This window comes from Macrobrachium rosenbergii, chromosome 6 (assembly GCF_040412425.1).
Source record: "Macrobrachium rosenbergii isolate ZJJX-2024 chromosome 6, ASM4041242v1, whole genome shotgun sequence".
Classification (NCBI taxonomy): Eukaryota; Metazoa; Arthropoda; class Malacostraca; order Decapoda; family Palaemonidae; genus Macrobrachium; species Macrobrachium rosenbergii.
This window is the reverse complement of record NC_089746.1, coordinates 44,686,512-44,704,011: the sequence shown is the minus strand read 5'-3', so window position 1 is coordinate 44,704,011 and position 17,500 is coordinate 44,686,512. Positions and strand designations below refer to the sequence as shown.

Genomic DNA, 17,500 nt, shown 5'->3' with positions numbered 1-17,500 from the left:
CTCATAACTGAATTTTTTTTTAACTTCCATTACTGAGTTTTTTTCTACCTGCCATAATGGAGATTTTGTATCTTCCATAACTGTTTTTTTTATTATTCCATAACCGAGTATTTTTTACCTTCCATAACTGAGTTTTTTATGCACCTTTCATAACTAATTTGTTGTTCCTTCCATAGTGAGTTTTTTTGTACCTTCCATAACTGAGGTTTTTTGTACCTTCCATAATTCAGTTTGTGTTTGTACTTTCCATAACTGAGTTTTTTTACCTTCCATAACGGTCTTTTTGTACTTTCCATAACAGTTTTTTTACCTTCCGTAACCGAGTTTTATACCGTCCATAACTGGAGCTTTTTTACATTCCATAGCTGAGTTTTCTTTTTTTTACCTTCCATAGCTGATTTTCTTACCTTCCGTAACTGATTTTTTTTATCTTTCGTAAGAGTTTTTTTTACCTTCCATAACTAAGTTTTTTGTACCTGCTTGAAATTCTTTTTTTTTTTTGTGGAGGGGGGAAGATTTGGGATACTTTCAAGGGTGAAATGCTATCGAATTACCTCACCATATTTGCATAAAATGATAATGATACTAATAAAAACTTGCAGGGGAACTTGTGTTTGAGGCTGATAAAAAAAAAGCAAAAGACGTTTTGATTCCATATAAGGATTTTCCGATGTGTATAGTTTTATGACTTTTAGGGTTTGGTCAGTTGTTTTTATTTTTCTGTATTTTTTTTTTTTATTTTCTTTTTGTCGTCCCAGGCACTTCGTAATAATTTGCGATTGTATCTTGCAGAACTTTTTCTTGTACGCTTTTGATGCTGGCTTCCAAGTTGTGTATCTCTCTCTCTCTCTCTCTCTCTCTCTCTCTCTTGGTCAGTTTTTTTCCGTCTTTTTTTATCTTTCTTCTGTTCCAGGCGCTCCGTAATAATTTACGATTGTATGTGGCAGAAACTTTTTTTTTACGCTTAAGAATGATTTTGGTGCGGGTTTCCAAGTTGTGTATCTCTCTCTCTCTCTCTCTCTCTCTCCCTCTCTCTCTCTCTCTCTCTCTCTCTCTCTCTCTCGGTCAGTTTTTTTTTAGATTTTTTTTATCTTTCTTCTGTTCCAGGCGCTCCGTAATAATTTACGATTACATGTTGCAGAAACTTTTTTTTACGTTTAAGAATGATTTTGGTGTGGGTTTCCAAGTTCTCTCTCTCTCTCTCTCTCTCTCTCTCTCTCTCTCTCTCTCTCTCTCTCTCTCTCTGTTCGTTTATTTTTATTCTTTACATTTTTTTTAGTTCCAGGCGCTTCGCAATCATTTTTGATTATATCTTGCAAAATGTTTTTTTACGTCTAGGAATGCTTTTAATGCTGGTTTCCAAGTTGTGTATTTATCTTCTCTCTCTCTCTCTCTCTCTCTCTCTCTCTCAGACGAGCAAGAGCAATTATAGAATATTCGTCCCTATTCCTCCCAGTGCCGAGGCCCTCCAGCGACTGATGGCCATCCTTGAGAACACGAACGTGGGCAGCCGTCAGGAGCCTCCGCCCTTCTCCTCCTCCACCTCCTCCTCCTCCTCCTCCTCCTCCTCCTCCTCCTCCTCCTCCTCTTCCTTTTCTTCCTCCTCCTCCTCCTCCTTCTCGAAGGGATGCAGTGGTTCCGTAAGGGCGAGACTGTCGCAGATAAAAGTTCTGATGTCAACCTTAAGGTCATGAAAAAAATCGTCCGTTTTCTTGAAACGTCCCTCCTCCTACTTTTCTTCCTCCTCCTTCTCTTCCTCCTTCTCCTCCTCCTATTTCTTCCTCGAAGAGATGCAGTGGTTCCGTAAGGGCGAAGCTTTCACGCATAAAAGCTCTGATACCAACCTTACGTCATGAAAGCTTCGTCCGTTGTCATGAAACATCCCTCCTCCTCCTCCTCCTCCTCCTCCTCGAAGGGATGCAGCGGTTCCGTAAGGTCGGGGCGTTCGTAATGAAAAGCTCTAATACCAACCTTACGGCCATGAAAGAATCGTCCGTTTTCATGAAACGTCTCATGAAAAACGAAGGCAAAAACCAGTCCCTTCTCGAACTGACTTCAGCGCTGAAGTCGAAGCTATCGTCGACAGTTATCGTCGACAGTATCGTGACGATCCACTTCTTCATCATCCTCGTCTCTAGTGACCTCCGGCACGGTCAAGAAGGGACGAGTGGTTTGTCTCGGGTTGGGCTACTCTTCAAGTTTCCCAGTTTGATTGTCTGAATGAGACTGATGTAAACTCTTTATGCATACTTACTGATGCGTAGGTAGGTTGATTGACAGGATGACTGATATATGTCAGGCTGCTATCGATGTATAGATGTGTTCGCGGGGATTTTTATTTATGTATTTTCTCGACTTAGGATGGTGGAAATATTAGAAATATTGAGCTCTCTGCCAGCATCCATGCGCTTGTTTGAGATAAGATCTTTCTCCTTCTACCCAACCTCCCCTTTCTCCCACCCCCGCCCACCCACACCCCCAATACCGCACCCGTCATAACCTTATTCCTCTCATTTTTTTTTTTTTTTTACTGAAATCTAGTTTATTCTCTCCTGACTTCGCTTGCGCGCGCGCGCGTGTGTATGTTTCTTAATACATATGCATGTTTTGTGATTTATGCATCCCTCGTCGCAATTCTTATCAGTTTCATTTATTTATTTTTTCGTAACCTGAAAACTATTGACCATCGCCTTACTTTTTACATGTGTGTTTGTCCAACTGCATGCACTTCGTTATATTATATATATATATATATATATATATATATATATATATATATATATATATATATATATATATATATATATATATATATATATATATATATATATATATATATATATATATGTGTGTGTGTGTGTGTGTATAAATAATATATATATATATATATATATATATATATATATATATATATATATATGTGTGTGTGTGTGTGTGTGTATATATTTAGATAATCTCTATCTATCTATCTATCTATCTATCAATCAACCTGTCTGTCTACCAACACTGCTGTCATCCCATAACCGATTAAGGAGGAGACACGCCACTTCCAACTCGCCCAGAACGATGACGCAACCAGACGTCGCCTTTAGCTCTTGGGTGAATGGAGACTTGGTTCAAATATGGAAGCCATTGAGTGAGATCAGCGCTTCCCTCGTGTCTATTACTTGATCCTCTGGGCTTGTAAACAAAAGCGTCCGCGTTAAGTGCCTACTGAACGAGCTCTTTGGAGACGTTTAAACAGACGTTTTTTGCCGAGTGTAAGCAAAAGGAGGTGGCGGAATGTTCTCATCATCAACGTTAATCCCGCGACCATTTTTGGGGAGTTTGCCGTAGACCAGGTGGGCGTGGTGTAGGTGGTCCCTTCTCGTTACTCACGCCCTTCCTCAGCACCACCACCCCCCCTCTCCTTTTATACCCTTCCCTAACTTTTTATTTAGGTTAATTGGACCTTTCTTTATTCTTTTCAAGGTTCATTTGTCGTTAGTCTCCATTTCATAAAAGAGAAAGAAAGGCAAGATAAGGGATTATTATGATGAGAAAGAATGAAAAAGAAAGAGATTATTAAAGCTGGAATAATTGAAAGCAACTAAAAAAAATGTTAGGATGGTGTTGAAGAAATAAGGATTTGAAACATATCCTCGACGTATTATGAAGGCTGAGATAATTTCTCTTTATTTACAGCTGATGATTTAAAATACTACAAAAAAAGAAAAGGATTAATGTTGTTGGACAAATAAGGATTTGAAATATATCCTCGACGAATAATGAAAGCTGAGATAATTTCTCCTTAATTATAGCTGAAAAAAGGAGGAATGGTACTGGAGAAATAAGGTTTTTGAAACATCTTTGACGTATTATGATAGCAGAGATAATTCCTCTTATTTCAAGCTGAGATACTTGAAAAAACTAAAGAAATATAGATATTACTAGAAAAATAAGGATTTGAAACATATTCACGACGTATTACAAAACCTGAGATAATTTCTGTGTTTTTAAAACTGAGATAATTGAAAACAACTGAAAAAAGACGAGGGACTGTGTTGAAGAAATAGGCATTGGAAACATATCCTTGACGCATTTTGAAAGCCGAGATAATTTCTCTTTATTTAAAGCTAAGATAACTGGAAAGCGGTTATCTTATCTTGAAATAAAGAGAAAACAGCTAAAAAAAGACGAGGGGCTGTATTTAAGAAATAAGGATTTGAAACATATCCTCGACGCATTTTGAAAGCCGAGATAATTTCTCTTTATTTAAAGCTAAGATAACTGAAAAGTGCTTATCTTAGCTTGAAATAAAGAGAAAACAGCTAAAAAAAAAAAGACGAGGGGCTGTGTTGAAGAAATAAGGATTTGAAACATATCCTCGACGCATTTTGAAAGCTGAGATAATTTATCTTTATTTAAAGCTATGATAACTGAAAAGCGGTTAAAATTAGAGATAACAGCCAAAAAAAAAAGACGAGGGGCTGTGTTGAAGAAATAAGGATTTGAAACATATTCTCAACGCATTTTGGAAGCTGAGATAATTTTTCTTTATTTAAAGCTATGATAACTGAAAAGAGGTTAAAATTGGAGAAAACAGCCCAAAAAAAGGGGGGACTGTGTTGAAGAAATAAGGATTTGAAACATATTCTCAACGCATTTTGGTAGCTGTGATAATTTATCTTTATTTACGGCTGATACAATCGAAAACAGTTAAAAAAAAAAAGAGAAATAGTATTGGAGAGGATCTGAGGAATATCCTCGACACAATTTGAATCCCATATTAAGAGAAAAAAGTAAAAAAAAAAAAAGAATTACTAGCAAAAAAAATGGTTTAAAAAAACAGTTATTAAAGCTGAGATAATTGAAAGCAACCGCGGGAAAAGAGGGATATTGATGAAAAAATTAAGATTTGAAACCTGTCCTCATCGCATCTTGAAAGCTGAAAACAATTCCTCTTGTGAAAGGGACGTGATTGTCCCGTCTCGCCGGTTCACGTCGAAAAAACTAAGGAAGTTCTGGAATGCCAACAATGTTGGCAGAGAAAACAGGGAAATCCATACTAAGCAGGATCATTTGCATGTCGGTAAGGAGAACAAAAGCGGGTCATTTTTAACCTGCCGGATTTCCTGTCATGCCCATGACAGAAATCACTAAATCATCTCGAGCCACGCTTCGGGATGTTAGGACGACTATAAATCTGGAATCTGGTTCTTTCGTGATGAGGAGAGAAATCTGCAGTAAAAAAGTAGCGAACTGAGTTCATATTGTCTACTGTTTTCCCCAGGGTGGTGATAAGTGAATGCATTAAAGGTGTTATTTTACTGTTTGGGAGCGTGTGCAAAACTGTTAAATAACTGTAGAAATAATAAAAGAAAACAAATTAAACACTTTTAAAAAATAATACCAGCCATATCAGGCAATGTCATGCATTTTTTAATCGTACTTACATGTTCAATATGTGTATTTATTTAAGCTTCCACACTGATCATTTATTTAGCCACAGAAACAGTTTCATCTCTCACATTGCGTTGGAGTAATTGGGAGGGTAGTAAATAATACATGCATTTAGACAACATCATGTTTGTCTTCTTTACAATAAGAGTTTTGCTATACACGTCTACATTAAATGCTTTAACGTACTGAACACTCTGCTGAAGTAGGCCAGTTCATCGCATGACAGACTTCACAGAAGTGATTAATCACATTATAGGCTTGTTGTCGTCGTCTCTCTTTGTATCCAAACAGTTCAGGGGGAGAAAAAGTGTCTCTCTGTTATTGCTTTGTCTGATGAACAGTTGCTTTTCGTTTCAAACAGACTTGTCCTATTAAGTCTAAGTTCCTGGGATGATTATGCGTTCTGTGCGAGCGCAAACAATTGTTGGCACTCTCATGTATACAGACACGTACACATTTCATATTGTGTGTGTGTGAGGTGCGTGTGTGTGAGGCGCGAGTGTGTGTGTGTATATATGAGTGTACTGTGCATGTGTGTGTTCGCTAACTGAATAATTTGCAGTGGGTTTTTTTTTTTTGGGGCGAAACAAAGTGCTTTGATAAATCTCGTCGCTGTCAAACCACACTGCGTTCATCACATTATATTTTCCCTTTTACTCTGCAGCCTAATTTATTGAAGACATCCACTGCGTCACTGCTTGAAAAAATACCTATATTTATTGGTCCATTTCCGGATTTGTCTAGACTAGAGAACGCGAGAGAATTCGACTTTCAGTGAGTGAATCTACTTTGTCAAGAGTTCGGCGGAGGAAAGTGGCCTTACGAATAGGTGTTGCCTCTCGGATCGCATATATATGGATGGGGATGACTCAGGCTATTATTCATGCATCCTCACTCAGCTGATAGTTCCTCTAAATATATAATGACTCTCTCTCTCTCTCTCTCTCTCTCTCTCTCTCTCTCTCTCTCTCTCTCTCTCTCTCTCTCTCTCTAGGTGAAAGAGCCGGAAAAATAATCAAGTCATGATTTCATCAGTTGTCTTTTTATTTCGAATTAAGAGATTTCCAATTTCAGTATCAGTTTGGGTCTGTTAAAATACAAGCGACGTATTGCTGCACTGTCTGTTAGGACAGCGCTCTCTCTCTCTCTCTCTCTCTCTCTCTCTCTCTCTCTCTCTCTCTCTCTCTCTCTCTCCCCCCAAGTTATTAGGTGCACAAATTGAAAGTATTCACTGTTCGGAACAGACGAATTGCCTGTCGAGTGTGGTAATTGTCGATAAAAAGTTAATTAATGGGAAGACAGCCCTGTTGCTCTTCCCTCCCAGCGTTTATTAACTTTCACGGCAAATGTTCCTTTTTGCATCATTTAATTCATTGCTACCCTACGCTCCAGGAAAGAGTAAGGAGAAAATTAAGCGTTTTTCAGTCCCTTTTAGACGTAAAGAAAGTTTCAAAACTCAGCTTGAAGGGAAAACGAAACATTTTTAAATTGTTCCCTCCTCCAGGAAAGCATAAGGGGAAAATTAACCGTTTTTCAGTCCCTTCTAGACGTAAAGTAAGTTTCAAAATTCAGCTTGTATGGAAAACCCAAAATTCTTTTGTTCTTCCCTCCAGGAAAGCTTACGGGGACTTGAAAAATTAAGCGTTTTTTCCTGGCCTTTTTAGACGTAAAGAAAGTTTTAAAACTCAGCTTGAAAGAGAAACGAGACATTTTCAAGTCCAGCTTAGAATAAGTGTAGAGCGTTCCTTTAGTAAAGCTTTAGAGGATAAAGACCCCTTTATGACTTCGGTTTGAAAGATTAATGACTTTTAAATCCTGGATATAAATAAATTGAAACATTTTCACCTCTACCTCAAAAGGAAAAATATATCTTTCAAGTGCGGCTTACACTTAATTTTTTTTTTGCATGTTTTACCATTTTAACGGTCTTAAATGATGTCCTTTGAGTTGGAAAAGCTCCGTTGATGTCCATTGTTTAATCTTGCAAAGGAAAGTCCCAATAGCTCCAGTAACTGTATTGAATAATTCACTGAATAATTGAATAGAAGTAGCCAGTTGTTGAATGGCGAGCGAGGTTGTGATAAATTTACATACCAGAATTTCTGAGAAACTGTCTCGTCAAATGCTATGATGTGTACGGAGTGAACGCAGGGCTTGGTTAACACGCACATGCACACACACACACACGCACGCACGCACACACACACACACACACACACCATATATATATATATATATATATATATATATATATATATATATATATATATATATATATATATATACTACTATATATATATATATATATATATATATATATATATATATATATATATATATATATATATGTATGTACATATATATGAATATATATATATATATATATATATATATATATATATATATATATATATATATATATATATGTATAATATATGTATATATATACTGTAATATATATATGTGTGTGTGTTTGTTTATGTATATATATATATATATATATATATATATATATATATATATATATATATATATATATATATATTACATATACACTTACATGCATTCCTACTTACAAATATAAATGTTAAATCAATTGTTATTATAAGATCCCGACAATGTTCCCTGTCCCACACTTTGGGCTCTTTGGTGAATAAGGAACGGAAATTAAAAAGTTACCCCACGGTGTATTCCAGCATTACAAGAAAAAAAGTTGTTTTGAAATTAAAGAAAGGAAAATATGTTTAGTGTTCTATTAATCTTTTTACGAAGAATAGAAAAGAATAGAAAAGAATGTTAGGAATTGTTATGCAGACTCGTGTAACCTGAACTCATATATATACGCCTCTTTCCAATTATGGGTCGGGCTTACGATAATGCTTCTCTCCTAATCGCTGCTTTCGGTCGTTTATCACTCCCCCTTTCCTCTCTCTCTCTCTCTCCCTCCCTCTCCTATCCTGTCCCCTCCCCGCCAACATCCCAAACCCCAAGGTCTCTCATGCCTAGTTCCACGGCATCCGAATCTCTGCGTGTAGTCCCCTTTCCCCCTCCTCCCCTCCCCTTCCCCTTCCACCAACCACGTCTCACCCCCCGGACTCCCCAACAACAACCCCCTCTCATGCACTGGTTTCTCCCAGAGCGTAATCAAGGTCGTATGGTCGTCGAATGGCTTTGTTCAGTCGTTTTGATGAATTTGGAAGAGAAGTTTCATTGCGTTTTTTCTTATTTTTTTTAATTTAATAGGAGGTTGTTTTTTTTCATTTATTAAGTTTCATTGCGATTTTTGTTGATTTTGTAAATTTATTAAGTTTCGTCTCTCTTTTTTTTGGTTTAATTTTTTAGTCATTAAGATTCAACCTGATTTGCAATAAAGTTTATTTCAGAATCTGTTTCAGAAATTCAGGAGTATTTTGGTGAAGTTTTTTGCGTTGCCCTAGGATGACCTCATGATTATACAATGCGTCATTTCCTTGACATGTGGTGTACTGTGTGAGTGTGTGTGTGTGTGTGCATGTGCGCATACTCGTATGTGTGTTCTCTTTTTATTTTGACATTTGGTGTACTGCGTGTGTATGTGTGTGCGCGCGCATGTGCGTGTTTTCTGTCTGTGTTCTATTACACTTTTACTATTTCTGAGTACTCCCAACAGAATACTGCCCCTACTAGGTCTGCATTCCCTCCTCCATATGTATAAAGCTCCACGGACACGCCCCTGCCTGCCACTGTACCCCTCATCCACTTGTTGAATTACATTCTTTCACCTGTTGTGTGTGACTTCCTCCTCCTCCTCCTCCTCCTCCTCCTCCTCCTCCCTTCTCTCCTCTTCACCTGTTGCTCTCTCTCTCTCTCTCTCCCCCTGGAGTAAGCCATTCCCACACGCCCTTTCGGGGTCTCGCTCCGTTCATCCCGTTCCCTTTAAACCGAAGCGGTATCGGCGGCAGTATCGTGTTCAGAGACTCTTCCTGTAGACTTACGAGTCGACTGCTGCCGCCGTTTCCATAAGGTCCGTTTTGTCTTGGGGGGGTAGGGGGGCTGGCTTTGGAGGGGGAGAGGGATGTCGAACGCCCCCGCCCCCACCTTCAACTCGACTTCCCTTACCCCTCCTCGTTCTACCTACCTACCTACCTACTTTACTTCGACGCATGTTTTTAGATTTGGCCGCAGAGGTTTTCCTCCCTTTTTTCAGTTTTCTGTAAAGGAAAACTATTGTGCCGGCCTTGTCTGGTCCATCCGCCCTCAGATCTTAAAATCTACTGAGGCTAGAGGGCTGCAAATTGATATGTTGATCATCCATCCTCCAATCATCAAACATACCAAATTGCAGCCGCCTGGCTTCGGTGGTTTTTATTTTAGTTAAGGTTAAAGTTAGCCATAATCGTACTTCTGGCAGAGCTTTAGGTACCAACAACATAGGCCACCACCGGACCGTGGCTGAATTTCATGGGCCGCGCTAAGAGTTTTATGGGCCTTGGCTGAGGCCACCACGGGACAGAAAACTCGATTTTTTACTTGTTCATTCATGCGGCGAATTGCCCGTATATGCTGAAGAAGAGACACCTCTTCGGCATTTGTCTTGTCTACTTGGACCACTGTCATCCTTTCGCCCTGATACGGCCGCTGATAGCACGAGCATCATCAACTCTTCTCCTCAACTCTCAGTTGCTGCTGCTGCTGTTACTGCTGTTGCTGCTGTCGCTCTCCTTATTCTCGCCGATCTCCTCCTCCTCCTACTCCTCCTCCTCCTACTCCTCCTCCTCCTCCTCCTCGTCTATCTCCTCTTGCTCCTCCTCCTCCTGGCCGCCACTTACTCTCTCTCTCTCTCTCTCTCTCTCTCTCTCTCTCTCTCTCTCTCTTTTCCTTGATCACGGACAGCCAGCACTAGTCTGCATCGGGCCCTCACGCGACGCAGGTGCCTTGGTTTTACAGTGTCGACAGTGCCAGTTCGCCTCATTTTTTTTTTTTATCAACCCGACGCAAGTGTGTTTTTTTTTTTCTTTTTTTTAAACAGTTCAGCGGGTTTCGCGTGTCACCCGCAACACGCCACTCTCTTTAAAAGAGAGAAAGAGAGAGATATATAGAAATAGAAAGAGCTGTAAGTGTAAAAATAATCATAATAAGTGTTTTTTTTTTTGTTTCCACACCCGCGCGCAATAAGAACCACTATATTTCATCCACCGTCCCTTCGATGGATGATTGTTTTTTTTTTTTTCTCGTGGTTTCATTCTGTGTGTGGGTGTTTTATTTTGGCGAAACTACGGAAGAAATAATAAAAAAGTTACACTGCTATTGTCGTGCTCTGAAATATCCACTCCCTAGACGCTCAGTGAAGTGGGCACACGATTAATTCAGTGATCGTGTTTGCTTTCCGTGTGCGTGTTTGTGAATTCGGAATTGGTGTCTGTGTTTGTGTGCGAGTGTGTATGTGTATGAGTGTGTGTGTGTGGGCCGCCATCGATTCATTCAGTAATCATCTCTCGGATATTGACTGAAAATGAGATTTTGTTGCGAGTGGTCCGTATTATGCTGGTTTCTGATCGTACGGGGCGGTGACGAAATCGGTGTGTGTCTCTGTACATTGTAATCGTAATTTCTGCCTTATTTCTTTTTAATGACATGTGGCTTGGTGGAATTATAATCCTTATGGACCGTATTTAACTGACATTTGTCATAAACTTGATCAGATTTCCAAAGAAGGCAATTAAATGTGACTTTTTCGTGGTGCAAAAACAGTCAAAGCTTGTTTTTTTTTCTGTGTTTTTCCAAGTTTCTTAGAATGGCGAGATTACATTGTCTGTTACTTTAACCTTGAAGCACAGAAAACAAAAAAAGAACAGATACCAAAAAGAACACTCTCTCTCTCGACATCGTGTGTGGCATACCGAATTTGAAAATGACATCGTTTTTAACTCATTTTATTCTCATTTTAAATCATTTCATTCTCATCGCAAATTCCCCCCGTGTAACTAGACATTCCCAGCCTCGTAATAATTAGTTTCAACTCAGAACCCTCTGTTTTTAGTCCTAATGCCCTTTGCTGAGACAGTTATCATCTATTTGTCCCGCTTTGACAAGTACACTACTTATTTTTTTTGGGGGGAGGGGGGCGCGTTAATTTGTTATGCGTTGAAATCAAATCGTAACGCGCCCAAGTACGAACTGGGCAGTGTTGAAAAAATTGAGGCTTTACCGCTCCGAACATAATTCAGATTCATTCCTCACCCCGGTGTGGGGGCGGGGGGAGTAATGCCGTCAGTGCACCTCACGTGGTACACAGTAGGCATTACTTAAGGTTCTTTGCAGCGTCCCGTCAGCCCTTAACCGCAACCCCTTTCATTCCCTTCACTGTACCTCCATTCATATTCCTCTTTCTTCCATCTAGCTGTCCCCCCTCCCCTAGCAGTTATTTCATAGCGCAACTGCGATGTTTTCCTCCTGTTACACCTTTCAGACCTTCTTACAGCCAGTTTCCGTTTCAGCTCTGAATGACCTCATAGGTCCCAGCGCTTGGCCTTTGGCCTAAGTTCTATATTTCAGTTCCACGTTCTTTCCTCGTGGTTACAGATATTTGGCAACGCACGAGTGACCTTCACTCCTCACTGACCTCCCTTTTCGTGTACGCACAGAGGCGACTATCTAAATCACCCTTAGCCTGCGCTTTCGTCATATTAACCAAAAAAAAAAAAAAAAAAAAAAAGTTAATTCGACAAGAAGCATCTGCAAGACCTCGAGAGTTATTTAAAGCATTTAACTTTCATCTACTGGATGCTGTCGGTCTATGTTGACTTTTCTCAGTAACTGGCTGTTGTGTGTCCGACCTTGGAAAAACATCTGTAGTCTGAAAAAAAAACAACGACGTTCTTTTGTTTTGTTTTGTTCATCTGCGACCGTTTTGCTTTGTTCCGACGCCGTTGCCTCCCTTCACTGTTGTTACTGTTCGTTGCGAGGAAATTGTCCGCCGCTGAAATATTACTCGAGTGGGCATTGCAGGTTTGCCTCTCTGTGACATTGATGATGTGATGCTTGCAGTGTTTACTTGTATATTTTTGCGTTTTGTAATGTGATTAACACTTTGAGTGTGTGTGTGTGTGTGTATATATATATATATATATATATATATATATATATATATATATATATGTATGTGTGTGTGTGTGTATATATACTGTATACATACATATATACATACACACACACGCGCACGCACACACACATATATATATAGTATATATATAATATCCGTGTGTGTGGATGCGTGCTTATGTTATATTTTATGTAACGTATATATTACATATACGTGCCCGTTATACTTTATTCCCCATTTCACATGAAAATCACATGTGTACGTTTAAGTCTGTGCAGTAAATGGGCATAAATACAAATTTTATAGTTGTAACCACTTGGACAATTACGCAGTAAAGCAGGTGTTGCTTACGTAGGTACCATCAGCAATTTAGAGAGAGAGAGAGAGAGAGAGAGAGAGAGAGAGAGAGAGAGAGAGAGAGAGCTGCTATAATTCACGTAGTCAAAGGTTAGTATCTAAACGTGGAACTATGGTAACATTTCATGTGAAGGGTTACTGCTCGTTCCCACAACATACATCTTCATGGACAAGAAAATAATGATAAACTTCGTTTAGCGTAAAAAAAAAAAAAAAAAAAAATATATATATATATATATATATATATATATATATATATATATATATATATATGTATGTATATATAGTATATATACATATATATGTGTATAAATAATATATATATACATAATATATACTGTATATATATATATATATATATATATATATATATATATATATATATATATATATACATACCCAACATTTACACAGATGGGTCAACTGGTGGGCGGCAGACTGGAATCCAATCAGGAACCTACTGAACGCCAGCTCGGCGCTTTACTGTCAATACCAAGGTGTTGTGTCAACAATTATCAATATCCTATATTCCAGAAAGTTTCCTCCATTTCTTTAGTCATTGTTTATAGAACTTTGTATTCTCGTATAGTGACTGTTTATAGAATTACTGTATTTTCGTATAGTCATTATTTATAGAACTACTGTATTCTTTTATAGTTATTGTTTATAGAACTGCTGTGTTGTCGTACAATCGTTGTTTATAGAAATACTGTATTCTCTTATAGGTATTGTTTATAGAGCTGTTGTATTCTCGTATAGTCATTGTTTATAGAACTACGGTATTCTCTTATAGTTATTGTTTATAGAACTGCTGTATTGTCGTATAGACACTGTTTGTAGAACTGCTGTATTCTCTTATAGTTATTGTTTATAGAACTTTTGTATTCTCGTATAGTCACTGTTTATAGAACTGCTGTATTCTCGTATAGTCACTGTTTATAGAACTGCTGTATTCTCGTTTAGTTATTGCTGATAGAACTTCTGCATTCTCCTATAGGCATTATTTATAGAACTACTGTATTCTCGTATAGGCATTGTTCCTAGAACTGCTGTATTCTGGTTATAGTTATTGCTTATAGAAATTCTGCATTCTCGTATAGGCATTGTTTATAGAACTGCTGTATTCTCGTATAGTTATTGCTTATAGAAATTCTGCGTTCTCTTGTAGGCATTGTTCCTTAAACTGCTTTATTCTCGTATAGTTATTGCTTATAGAAATTCTGCATTCTCGTATAGGCATGATTTATAGAACTGCTGTATTCTCTTATAGGCATTATTTATTGAACTGTATTCTCCCGTAGAAACAAAAAAAGGCTAACTTTTTGTTGACAAATATACAATGGTCGAAGGTCGATGGGCTAAGGTCACCAAGTACAATCGATAAAGTGTTTACATTTTTGCCTTTATATATAGATACGAGGAGGTCAGCAAGCTACGCATATACAGTAGATGATCGGGTGTTAAACCTTGGCTGAAAAAAGATTGGTTTTCCAGTAAAATATGGATGGGATAAATCTAAAAACTGTTTGAGATGCAATTTTCTTTTGCGTCTCTCTCTCTCTCTCTCTCTCTCTCTCTCTCTCTCTCTCTCTCTCTCTCTCTCTCTCTCTCTCTCTCTCTCTCTCAGCATACTCCAAGTTCCTCCCTCTCTCTTTCACTCTCTAGAAGCATATTCTGGGTTCCCCCTCTCTCTCTCTCTCTCTCTCTCGCTCTCTCTCTCTCTCTCTCAGCATATTCCAAGTTCCCTCTCTCTCTCTCTCTCTCTCTCTCTCTCTCTCTCTCTCTCTCTCTCTCTCTCTCTCTGCATATTCAAAGTTCCTCTTCCCGGTCATATCTTTGCTCATACTAATGATCATTAATTTAATAGGCTATAAAACTAATTGCAAGGGTCATGCTTCTTTGCGTTTTGTGACTTGCCTTGCTGTTGATACAGCGTCATTAATGTGAGCGCTTCATCATCTTTAATTATATGTTAGATAAACTCTCTCTTCCTTCCGTTTGTCGTGGGAGTGGAAACATTATTCTAAAGTTCAGCGGCTTTGGTTTAATTTACCTCATATGAATCTCTGCTCATTACTGCGTACACAATTTTGATGATGATAATAATAATAATAATAATAATAATAATAATAATAATAATAATAATAATAATAATAATAATAGTGAGAAGATAAAGAAAATAATAGTATTATGGTTTTTAGTGTTTACAAAACTAGTTTCTCGAGTAAGTGCATGCACAATTTTAATAATAATAATAATAATAATAATAATAATAATAATAATAATAATAATAATAATAATAATAATAATAATAATAATAATAATAATAATGAGAAGAAGAAGTAGTAGTAGTAGTAGTAGTAGTAGTAGTAGTAGTGGTAGTAGTAGCAGTAGTAGTAGTAGTAGTAGTAGTAGTAGTAGTAGTTTTATTGTTATTATTATTCAGAAAGTGAACCTTATTCATATGGAATAAGCCCACCACAGGGACCATTGACTTGAATTTCAAGCCCCCAAAGAGTATGGTTCATTAGAAGTTACAGAAGGTAATGGGAATACAGAAAGAAGAGATCGCTTATTTTACCACCTCTGAAACCCGGGTCACGCAGTTCTCAAAGAGTTAAGACCCGTTGGTCTTTCCAAGGTTTTGAAATCGCTTCGAGAGAATATACCTGGTCTTGCAACTTAGCCCGAGTCTCTGTAGACTTTTGATAGCCATTCTAAGATGGTTCGTGGGTCCACGTGACCCTGTTTTTGTCTCTTTATGACCTGCCTTGATTTCCTGGGCACAACTCGACTCCTCCTATTTAATTAGGGGTCCGTTTGCTGGTGCTTGTCTTTATTTCAACATTGACTTATTATTTTTTCTTTTATTATTATTGCCTCACCCTTATTTTTTTTTTTAAGTATTGCCTCACCCTTATTTTTTTTTTTTAAGTATTGCCTCACCCTTATTTATTCATTTTTTTTAGTATTGCCTCACCCTTATTTATTCATTTTTTTTTAGTATTGCCTCACCCTTATTTATTTTTTTTTAGTATTGCCTCACCCTTATTTATTTATTTTTTTTTAGTATTGCCTCACCCTTATTTATTTTTTAGTCATGCCTCTCCTGATTTTGTTTCTTGGTCTCCTGTCACCTAACTTTCTTATACTCTCCTTGTATTTTACTTATTTGTTTATTTATTTATTCGTTAATTTATCTGTTTTTTTCTAATAAATTATCTCCTCTTTCTGTATTTCCCTTTCTGTATTTCCTTCTGTTACTTTCGAATGAGCACCTTATTCTTTGGGAGCTTGAATCTCAAGTCATTGCCTCTTGAATAGGGTTCAACTTCTGAATAATAATAATAATAATAATAATAATAATAATAATAATAATAATAATAATAATAATAATAATAATAATAATAATAATAATAATAATAATAATAAAATTTTATTGCCTTGTCTTGTTATACTTATTATCTTCTTACTGCTTCGTAATTTTGCCTCGTCTGCCCTTATTTCTTGGTCTTGCCTAATGCACCTTCTTAGTTTTCTTTTATATACTTTTCATGAACTACAGAAACCAGTACATTATTTTCATTTGATTGATATGTTCCTTAAATTTTCGTGCACGTTATCTTAACAAAATGGGCCTCTCTCAGTCCTGCCTAATGTTCATTTTGAATTTAGTTTTGTTTACTTTTCGTGAATGACAGAAACTTATACTTTATTTTCATTTGATATTTATGTTCCTTGAATTTTCTTGCACGTTGTCTGAACAAAATCGGCCTCTCTTAGTCCTGCCTAACGCACCTTTTTAATTTTGTTTTATTTTCTTCTCGTGACTTGCAGAAACTAATAAATTATTTTCATTTGATTGTTTTCTCCTTAAAATTTCGGGCAATTTTTCTTTACAAATTCGGCCTCCTAAGGACACCTTTTTTAATTTTTTTTATTTACTTTTCGTGAATTACAGAATCTAGTACGTTACTTTCATTTGATTGCTTTCTCCTTAAATTTTCGGACGAATTTCTTTACAAATTCGGCCTCTTAAGAACACTTTTTAATTTTGTTTTATTTACTTTTCGTGAATTACAGAAACTAATACATTATCTTCACTTGATTGCTTTCTCCTTAAATCTTCGGGGAAGTTTTCTTTACAAATTCGGCCTCTTTGCCATGAAAATCTTCCTTAGCAACCGTTCCTGATATTCGCCTGCCATCCAGGATGAGAAAGGCACATCATGAGAGGCAATTTCAGGTTTCGTCCCTTGTCAACAACGCGACTTTTTTTTCACTATTTTTTTTTTTTTATGAAACGTGGGTATATGCTTTGATGATTTTGAATATTTCCGTCGCTTATATTGTGCAGGCGTGGGAGAATTGTTTTCACGACTATGAAAACTGAAATATTTACTGGCAGGGAGGGAACGGGAATATTGGGGGTAGGAAATTCGGGTGTACTTGCACGAAATGGAACTTAACTAGACTTCCCTGGTTCTTAAATGATGTTGTTCGAGGAGGCAAAAATCACTCATATAGGAAACAGAAGACTGACTCTTTTGTGTGTGCGCGCGCGCGCGCGTGTGTGTGTGTGTGTGTGTGTGTGTGGGTGGGTGGGTGGGTGTGAGCATA

General features: G+C 37.4%; 2 protein-coding genes across 5 annotated transcripts in view; both read left to right on the top strand.

Annotated features, from left to right (window-relative positions):
* Positions 1-17,500, top strand: part of LOC136839505 (uncharacterized) — a 550,025-nt gene that overhangs the window by 312,372 nt on the left and 220,153 nt on the right. The gene's annotated exons all lie outside the window — the stretch shown is intronic.
* Positions 10,301-17,500, top strand: part of LOC136839504 (serine-rich adhesin for platelets-like) — a 29,039-nt gene continuing 21,839 nt past the window's right edge. The window contains exon 1 of one of the 2 annotated variants that reach the window (XM_067105667.1): positions 10,301-10,534. The gene's annotated coding sequence lies outside the window, so the exon portion shown is untranslated. The remainder of the gene's footprint in view (positions 10,535-17,500) is intronic. The other variant, XM_067105668.1, reaches the window with a different exon arrangement.